The sequence below is a fragment of the Propithecus coquereli genome, unplaced genomic scaffold, assembly GCF_000956105.1.
Source record: "Propithecus coquereli isolate 6110/MARCELLA unplaced genomic scaffold, Pcoq_1.0 Scaffold126, whole genome shotgun sequence".
In the NCBI taxonomy this organism is placed as follows: domain Eukaryota; kingdom Metazoa; phylum Chordata; class Mammalia; order Primates; family Indriidae; genus Propithecus; species Propithecus coquereli.
In genome coordinates, this window is record NW_012136747.1 from 855,985 (window position 1) to 865,380 (window position 9,396).

Sequence of the window (9,396 nt, forward strand, 5' to 3'; positions counted from 1 at the left end):
TTGAGGTTGCTGTGAGCTAGGGTGACACCACGGCACTCAGGGCAACAGAGTGAGACTCTGCCTCAAAAATAAGTAAATAAATACATATATAAATAAAACTTTGCTCTCTCTTTGCCCAAGCAATTCCATGTCTAAGCATTTATTTTTAGCAAATAATTGGAACACCGCAAAGTTGTCCATGCAAGAGTGTTCCCCACAGTTGTTCAAAATGGTGAAAAATTAGTGAAGAACTAAATACCCATCGATGCAGCTTGGTCAAATACACACCTCTGTGTGACATCAGGCAGTTGTTAAACCCCATTGTGTGGAGTTCAAAAGAGCTTATGTAAACATGTGAAAAACTACATCTTAGTATGTCTGCACAAACATTAACCATAAAAATGATAAATTGGACTTTATTAAAATTAAGAGCTTCTATTCATCAACATACAATATTAAGAGGCTAATTTCAAATGCTAGTTCTTCCACTAACTGGCTGAGACCTGGGTGAACTATTTCAATCCTCTGTGCCTCGGTTTCTCATCTGCGAAATGGGGAGAACTTCATACGGTTTGTTCCAGTTAACTGTTATTGTGTAACAAGCCACTCTAAAACTCAGTGGTATAAAACAACAACAATCGTTTCATGTGGTTACATATCCGAAATTTGGGCAGGGCTTGATATGGAGTGGGTGGCTCATCTGTGCTCCAAGGATGTCAGTTGGGGTTGTTCCACTGGTGGCGCCAGGCTCTATTTCCAAGCTGGCATACTCACATGGCCAGCAAGTTGGTGCTGGCTGTTGCCTGGGAGCTCAGCTGAGCTGAGAATCGGCGGCCTCGGCTCCTCTCTCCTCTAGGGCCTCTCTAGAGGCTGCTCAGACTTCCTCACAGTGTGGCGGCTGGGTTTCAAGAGGAAGCGTCCCAAGAGTCAGGAAGTAAGAGCCACAAATTTCTTGTAGCTGGGTCCAAAAAAATGGCAGAGCACCACTTCTGCCTCATTCTATTGGTCAAGCAGTCACATAGCTCCGATGAAAGGGGAGGAGACACAGACCCCCATCTCTCACTGGGTGGAGTGTCAAAGAATTTACAATGTTTTAAAACTGCCAGGGTTGCTGTGAGGATTAAATCATGTACACAGTCTCAAGGGATCATCCCATGGATCAGTTATTCATACAACGACAGAAGGGAGCTTTGTAGGGAGAAGCCCAGCAGACATGGCTTAGCATGACTAGATGCTAGATCAAAGCTAGCGTTATAGTAAGAGAACAAACTGACATTGTTGCTGCTGCTTAAAGACGCCAGGATACTCCTGCCTCAGGGCCTTTGCGCTTGCTGCCCTCCCTGCCTGGCGTGCTCCTCCCCCAGCTGTCCACAGGCTGCTCCCTTCCTTCCTCCACGTCTCTGCTTCAGTGTCACCACCTCAGGAAGCTACCCCCACTACCACCTGCATGACTGACCAGCTCTACCTTTCCTTTTCCACTCGACATTACATGTTTTTGTAAAAATTGTTTCTTTTTTATTCTGTTCTCCACTAGAATGTTAATTTTTCAAAGGCATTTTTGTCTGTGTTGCTCACTGCCATATCCTTAGCACCTAGAATGGTGCCCGGCACATAGTAGGTGCTCAGTCAAGATAGGTGGAATGAATGAATAAACCTGGCGGTAGCTCAAATACTACCTCCTTTGTGAGGTCTCCCTTGATTTAACCCACGAGTGAAGGGCTTTCCTCCCCACTGTTTTCAGCTTGGTGTTTGTGCATCTCTCTGGGGACTGAGCCTTGTTTATCTCTGGTTTCCCAATCTAGCCCATGGCACACTGTAGACCCTCAGGCAATGAACAGTACCTCTTAGTCTAATTTCCACCTGTCCACAGAGCCAGCTTTGTAAAGCAGGTTTGCATCTGGCATCTTGGTGAATCCCCAACGCAGCCTTCTGAGATGGGTGTGATCATCCCCAGGTGACAGATGTGGTCCAGAGAGGAACAGTGGCTGGCCCAAGGTCAGGCAGCTGGTTGGGTCAGAGCTGGACCTAGAGCCCCAGTCTCACACTTCCCAGGAAGGAAGTGCTTGGGAATGGCAGGTCCTGTGGGGGAGCCAGGGAGGATCTCGGAAATTGGCTCCACAGGGGTTGCAAATCCAGGGCCTGCAGGGCCCACAACTGGGAGCTGGTGCAGCAACAGTCTTGGTGGGTCACAAGAAGCCAGAAATCCTAACTTGGCAATTGATTCAAATGAAGCCAAAATCCAAAGGGGAGCAGCCAGAACGGGTTCCTCTGTAGGTGGATGCTGTCTTTGGACCGGCAGTTTGCAACCTTTGCTCTGCGCTGTATCTGCATCCTAGACTGATCCTCCACTTTATGGCCCAGAAAGAGGAACGATTCACCCAAGGTCACACAGCTAAAGACATGATTTGAACATGGGGATCTGGCCTGGGGAAGACAGGATTAGGTGGGTAGTGACTCCCCTAGCCCAAGTCAATTCCTGCCATCCACTGTAGGCGGCCCAGGCAAACACCAGAGAGGAAAACCAGATGCAGACGAGTGGGGAGGGCTGAGTTTCAGAAGCAAATAGACCCAAGGTTCGGCCTCCAGCCCCAGCTCTCGCCAGCTGTGTGACCTTGGCAAGGCACTCCCCTCTCTGAGGCCTGGCCTTGCCCCTGTAAGATGGAAACAGAATGCCCTGGGGAAAGGATGACCTGCTGTCCAGCTTGGCTGGTCAGTGTGAGTTCCTCCACCCTGGGGGGCCTGGCCATATTCCACTTGCTCGGATTATGGAACCAACAGGTGGCACTTGCTTTGAACACTTCCTACATGAAGTCCTGCTGTGGTAACCACATAGCGCCAGCTCTGTTCGTTGGGTGATTGCATAAGAACGGACTATGCATTTTCAGAAGAGGCCTCAGGACAGCCCTGGTGACACTGGAGCCAACCTCACCATCCTAGCGCCCCCTCCCTACTGAGCTCGCTCCCAGGCTGAGCTGGTGCCTGGATCCTCCCTGACTGCTCAGTCTCTGACCTTAACGAGCTTTCCCAGTCCTGTCTTCATTTACAAAATAAATAAATAAACTCACCCTCCAACTTCCAAAAGCCCTAGGGGATTAGTATATTAATGCATTAGCTCTACAGAGGCCCAGCTGGCAGCGGACGGGAGCTGGTGATCTGGCTGGTTCTGGCCTCCCCCTCCAAGGTTATGGAGACCCTGCCCTCCCCACCCAGAGCCTTGGAATCCAGCCAGCTGCTTCTGCAACAGGAATGAGGGGATGGGCAGTTTGTGAAGAAACACTTCCCCTCCAGGAGGTCACTATTCAGCCCACCACCCTGGCCAGCCCCTGCATCTCCCCGTGGGGTGTCCCCTCCTTCCCTGTCCTGGGGCCACACTCTTGTCCTTGGGCCCACCCAGCCCCTTCAGAATTCCAGACCTGCCCCACTGCCTCCCAGACGTTCCCTGTCCCTTCCCATGCCAGGCCCATGGCTGGCACCCCACCCAGGCAAACAGCTCCTCCCCAGCGGCAGGCCTTGAGCGCATGGGCCCTGCCTGCTAAATTCTCCTTTCATACGCCGACCACGGGGCCTGAGCCTCCCAGCATGTCACCAGCCACCGCAGCTGCCCCCACGTTGGTCCCGAAGGGATTCAAAATATTTCTCTCCAGAATATGGAGGATTGTTAAATTAAAGACACTGAAAGTGCAGGGGACACTGAAAGTGCAGGGGGCACTCTGTCTCAGCCTCTATTTGCCTGAAGGTAGGACGTAAATCCTTTCTCACCGGGGACAGCACTTGCTTACTGACCCAGAGAAGGCACCGCAGGCACCAGAGGAATCTGGAAACAGATCTGACTGTCTTCTCACATTTTCTCACCTTTTAGAAGCCTGGAGCTGCTCTCTCCTTTGTCTTGTCACTATATAGGATTTATGGCTCTTTGTTAAAATAATATACAAGCAAGGCCCCTAAACCACTGTGTTAAGAGAGAAGTACTTTTAAACTGAGATCTCACCCAAGTGATGGGTACAGCACATGCTAATAAATTTCTGCTTTTTTTGTTGTTGTTAATCTGTCTTTTGTTTTCAGGGCAGAGTCTCAACTAAGAACGTAAAAAGGGAAAGAAAAGAAATTATGTTTTCTCTCTAATTTGTTGTGGGTCGGGGAGGAGGGAGGAGTATGTGCAAAAATAAAAAATTAAAAAAAAGAGAAATTATGTTTTCTCCCCTACAGTTTCTTTTATTTTCTTTTTAAAGAGATGAGGTGTCGCTCTGTTGTCCAGGCTGGAGTGCAGTGGTGTGATCATAGCTCACAGCAACCTCGAACTCCTGGGCTCAAGCGATCCTCCTGTCTCAGCCTCCTTAGTTGCTGGGACTACAGGCATGCGCCACCACGCCTGGCTAGTTTTTTCTCTATATATATTTTTAGTTGACCAGATAATTTCATTCTATTTTTAGTAGAGACGGGGTCTCACTCTTGCTCAGGCTGGTCTTGAACTCCTGAACTTGAGTGATCCACCCGCCTTGGCCTCCCAGAGTGCTAGGATTATAGGCGTGAGCCACCTCGCCCAGCCAAATTTTTAAGAAGTTTTTCTAGAGATGATGTCTCCCTATGTTGCCCAGGCTGCTCTCAAATTCCTGGCCTCAAGCAATCCTCCTGCCTTGGCCTCCCAAAGTGCTGGGATTATAGGCATGAGCCACCATGCCCAGCCTAGCACAAGTGTTTTAATTTACCACATCTCGCTGAAAAAATTATGCATTGTTTGCCTGAAATTCAAATTTAACTGGATGTCCTATATTTTATCTGGCAACACTAGTCATAGTCCAAACAACCTAGACATTGTGAAGTTTTTTTTGTTTTGTTTTGTTTTTTGAGACAGAATCTCTCTCTGTTGCCCTGGGTAGAGTGTAGTGGCATCATCACAGCTCACTGCAACCTCAAATTCCTGGGCTCAAGTGATACTCTTGCCTCAGCCTCCTGAGTAGCTGGGACTACAGGCATGCACCAAGATGGCCAGTTAATTTTTCTATTTTTAGCAGAGACAGGGTCTTGCTCTTGCTCAGGCCGGTCTTGAACTCCTGAGCTGAAGCAATCCTCCCGCCTTGGCTTTCCAGCGTGCTAGGATTACAGGCGTGAGCCACTGTGCCCAGCCCCATTGTGAAGTTTTAAAAGAACTTTTTTAGTATGAATATGTTCCAAGCAATATTTGGGACATACTTATACTGAAACATGATTCTTTATCTGAAATTCAAATCTGACTGTGCACCTCTGTTTTTTTTTTTTTTTTTTGAGACAGATTCTCACTCTTTTGTCCAGGCTAGAGTGAGTGCCGTGGCGTCAGCCTAGCTCACAGCAACCTCAGACTCCTGGGCTCAAGCGATCCTCCTGCCTCAGCCTCCTGAGTAGCTGGGACTACAGGCATGCGCCACCATGCCCGGCTAATTTTTTCTATATATTTTTAGTTGTCCAATTAATTTCTTTCTATTTTTAGTAGACTGGTTTCGAACTCCTGAGCTCAAACAATCCGCCCGCCTCGGCCTCCCAGAGAGCTAGGATTACAGGCGTGAGCCACCGCGCCTGGCCTGTGCACCTCTGTTTTTATTTTCTAAATCTGGCAACCTCGTTCCTGTACCCCTATCAGGGACCTGGGGGACCATTAGGGGTAGGACAGCTCCAACCCAGCCTAAAACTCTGTCTTTGCATCTGCCTGAAAGCCTCCTTCCCAAACTCCCCCTCCAGTCCATGGAAGGCTGGAGCCCAGAGGCTCCCGGGGGAGCTGCTCCACTACCAGCCCAATTATCTGCTCTTTGGGTCTCAGCCTGCTCCTCTAGAAAATGGAGCTGATGGTTTCTTGCCCCAGCCTCTCCCAAGGATCAAACTCTGAGCTGGGTCAGGGCTTCTCAGCCAACACGATTGAAGGAAAAGGGTTTGTAGGGAGCTTCTGGTCTTTGGCTCATGGCAGGACTTTGGGAAATTAGGACAAGAGGCTCTTTTTCTCCCCCAAAGCCATTTGTACACCTGTTAAACCACTTCAATGATAATTGATTCAGGCCAGGATCACCCACAGATGCCAAAACCATTCTATGGAGTTTGATGGGAACTGGAGCATTCGCACGGGATAGAAGTAAAAGGTTACCTTACAATGGAGCAACCCGCCACCAACAGTGGGACAAGCTGACATCACAGACCTCCTAACTGCATCTGTCTCTGGATTAAAGGAGACTACAGAGACTTGCCAAATAAATGCAATGCTTGACCTGGGATCAGTGCCTGGACCAGCAAAGTATAGCCAGAAAGGACATTATGGGGTAACTGGGACAACTGGAATACGGACCAGGGGTCAGATAATAGTTTTCTATCAAAGTTAAATTTCCTGAATTTGCTAATTGCACAATGTAGGAGATACGTAGGCACGTGTTTAGGGGCAAAGGGCCAAACACCTGCAGCTAACTCTCACGTGGTTCAGCAAAGCAAACAGAGAGACAGGGAGGAAGGCAGTGTGGCAGGTGAGGAGGGAGAGAGGTGAAGTGACGACAATTGCTGAATCCAAGTGTCTGGTGTACTATTCTCGCAACTTCTCTGTACATTAAATGTTTTTCCAAATGAAACATCTGGGGGAGCACACACTGCAGAATAAACTATCAGAAGCAGAGGGGCTTTAAAGACCTTGCAGCCTTCATCGGAAGATGGGTTAAAACAAACAAAAACATTTTGCAGCCTGCCTGCCCTCTCTCAGACAAGCAGACAAGGACTCTGAGAAGGAAAGGCCTTGGCCTGTGGTCACACAGCGAGCCGCAGCAGAGCTGGCCAGACCCCGCCTTGCTAGATGCAAACAGGAGGAAGGCCCCAGGCCTGAGCCCCAAGAACCGCAGGGGAGCACCTAGTCAATGTCCTCCCTGTTTCCTCTCCCTGCTCCCTAAGGCTGCCCCGCAGTCAGCACTTTGTGGACTTGAGCAGCCCCCATGGGGTTCAGGGGAGAAATCTACCCCTCCCTTTCCAAAGAAACTGGGCCACAACTTCACTCCACCTGTTCTGCCCACCACCCCTGGGGAGACATCCCCACCTCTGGAGGTGCAGGCAGGATGGGGAGGGGGAATAGGACTCAAAGAAAAGGGGACAGGAACTTTGACAGTGTCCCCTGGAAAGCAACAAGTTCTGGGGCCTCACTTGGCCACTACAAGTGGATCCAAACCCCAGGAAGGGAATTTGTTGGGAGTTCAGGCCTAGATCAATAACTGGGCTAAATAAACACCTTTGGGCCAGTTCCTTGCCAGGGCTGGGGGCAGCCAGAGGACAGGATTGTTGGCCCTGGGGACCAAGCCAGCTGGGGGAGGTGGACAGCGAGGGATCTCCAGGCTTCACAGCCCAGAGGTCATAGCAACTGTCCTGGCCACACGAGTACCCCAACCAGACAAAATCTGCCCCCAGTTGCAGCCTCAGCTTCAGCCTTTATCCACTTCTGCATCAGGTCTGCCTGGAGGCCACACGCCAGTGAGAGGCCAGGCCTGGCATGGGGGTCACTTTCTAGGGGAGCTTCCAGATGGAACCAGGAGTGAAATCTCCTTTTGTGCTTTACACATTGAAATTGTGTCAGTGGTTGAGATATAAATGCAGACAGGATTTATTACAAGAGCAAAATGCTTCAATAATATGTGTTGATTGTGAATGATGTTAATTTTATGTACAGAAACAATTGTGAAGAGGTTCAAACAAATTGTCAACCTAAAAGAAACCCAGAGAGACAGGCTCTCGAGAACAAATGATTTTATTAGGGAACAGCAGAAAGACTGCAATCTGGGGCACATGAGCTATGGCAGTTTATAGCTTAACATAGGCATGTCCAAGGGGGTTGGGGGGAAGGGGAATCTTTTAAACACAAAGAGAAGAAGTTTGCTTAAGTTGTTTCAAAACTAAAAGTTAGAAAGACTAAGGGTTACAGGAGTTTGTTGCAGGCGTTGGTGTGAGTTTATCAGCTAAGGCTAGGCAAGTGTCCTCGTGCAGGTAGCTTACCTGACTTGATTCCAGTGAGGTAACCTGATGGCGCTCTAGTACAGGGGAGTCTTATGATAAATTCTGCTCACAAGCATGTTTGTGCAAGGCCTTCTTTGTCAAGGCCTCCTTGACTCCATCTTGCTACTGGCAACTTTCACAGGATAAATAAGGAAAGAGAAGGTTAGTAAGATCTTAAGAAAGGCAGTCATAGCATGATAACTTCAGGAGGAAAGCTATTTCCTCCTTCAGTCTACAAATGTATATAATAATTTACATAACCATAAAAGGCAGAAAAATAGATAGATTCCATCTCAATTTGGATTTTGTAGGATTGTTTGCTGGACTACCATTTACAGCCTTAACATCAACAGTATTTACACTTTGTTTATTTTAAGCTATTAGATGATGAGTCTTTGGAAGAAAAGTCAGGAGTGGGAATTCTTTTTTTTTTTTTTTTTTGAGACAGAGTCTCACTGTGTTGCCCGGGCTAGAGTGCTGTGGTGTCTTCCTAGCTCACAGCAACCTCAAACTCCTGGGCTCAGGTGATCCTACTGCCTCAGCCTCCCGAGTAGCTGGGACTACAGGCATGCGCCATCATGCCCGGCTAATTTTTTTCTATATATTTTTAGTTGTCCAATTAATTTCTTTCTAATTTTAGTAGAGACGGGGTCTCGCTCTTGCTCAGGCTGGTTTCGAACTCCTGAGCTCAAACATCTGGATGAAAGACCCTTCCAGGAAGGCAAGACCGGAAAGTGACCTTAGGGCCCAACACGGGGCTACACAGAGGTCGTGCCCACTGTCTGTTGAAGTCACTCATTCAACAAGTATTTATTGAGCACCTACTATGTGCCAGGCTCTGTGCTAGGCTTCAGGCATGTAGGGGACTTCAAACCAGTAAGAGTCCTGCCTTCAAGGAGCCCACAGTTCACCGGGATGGGGTGGGAGGTGGGGCAGACCTTCCACCCCTCCCCAGAGAATGCACAGGGTAGCTTCAGCTAAGGGCCACAAGGACCCTCCACATGTGGGGTAGTGGGGTGGAGAAAGAGGCTCAGGGCAGGCACCGGAACAAAAAAGAGCTGGCCCTGAGCCCGCCGGGGATAGTGTTGCTGAGGGAACAAGGCCTGGGGGTGGGACCGCGCTGGGTAGCCAGGCGGGGTCGCTCTTGCCGGCGTCGGGCTGCCCCCGGGGAAGGTTCTGGATTTTATTTTTCGATCCCAACAAGGGCGCGCCATATTGTTCCCTTTACGGTGGCGAACGAGGCCCACAAATGGCCAGCGTCCTGCCCGAGGCCGCCCGCCAGCCGGAGCTCAGCGCTGCCGGCCGGACCTGCTCTCGGCGCCGCGCTGAGAGCCCGTCCCCGTCCCGGCCTCCGTCCCCGCCCCGGCTGCCCCGGCTGCCCCCGCTGCCGCCCCGCCCCCGAGGGTGACGCGAGCCGGGGCGGGCCGAGGCGGG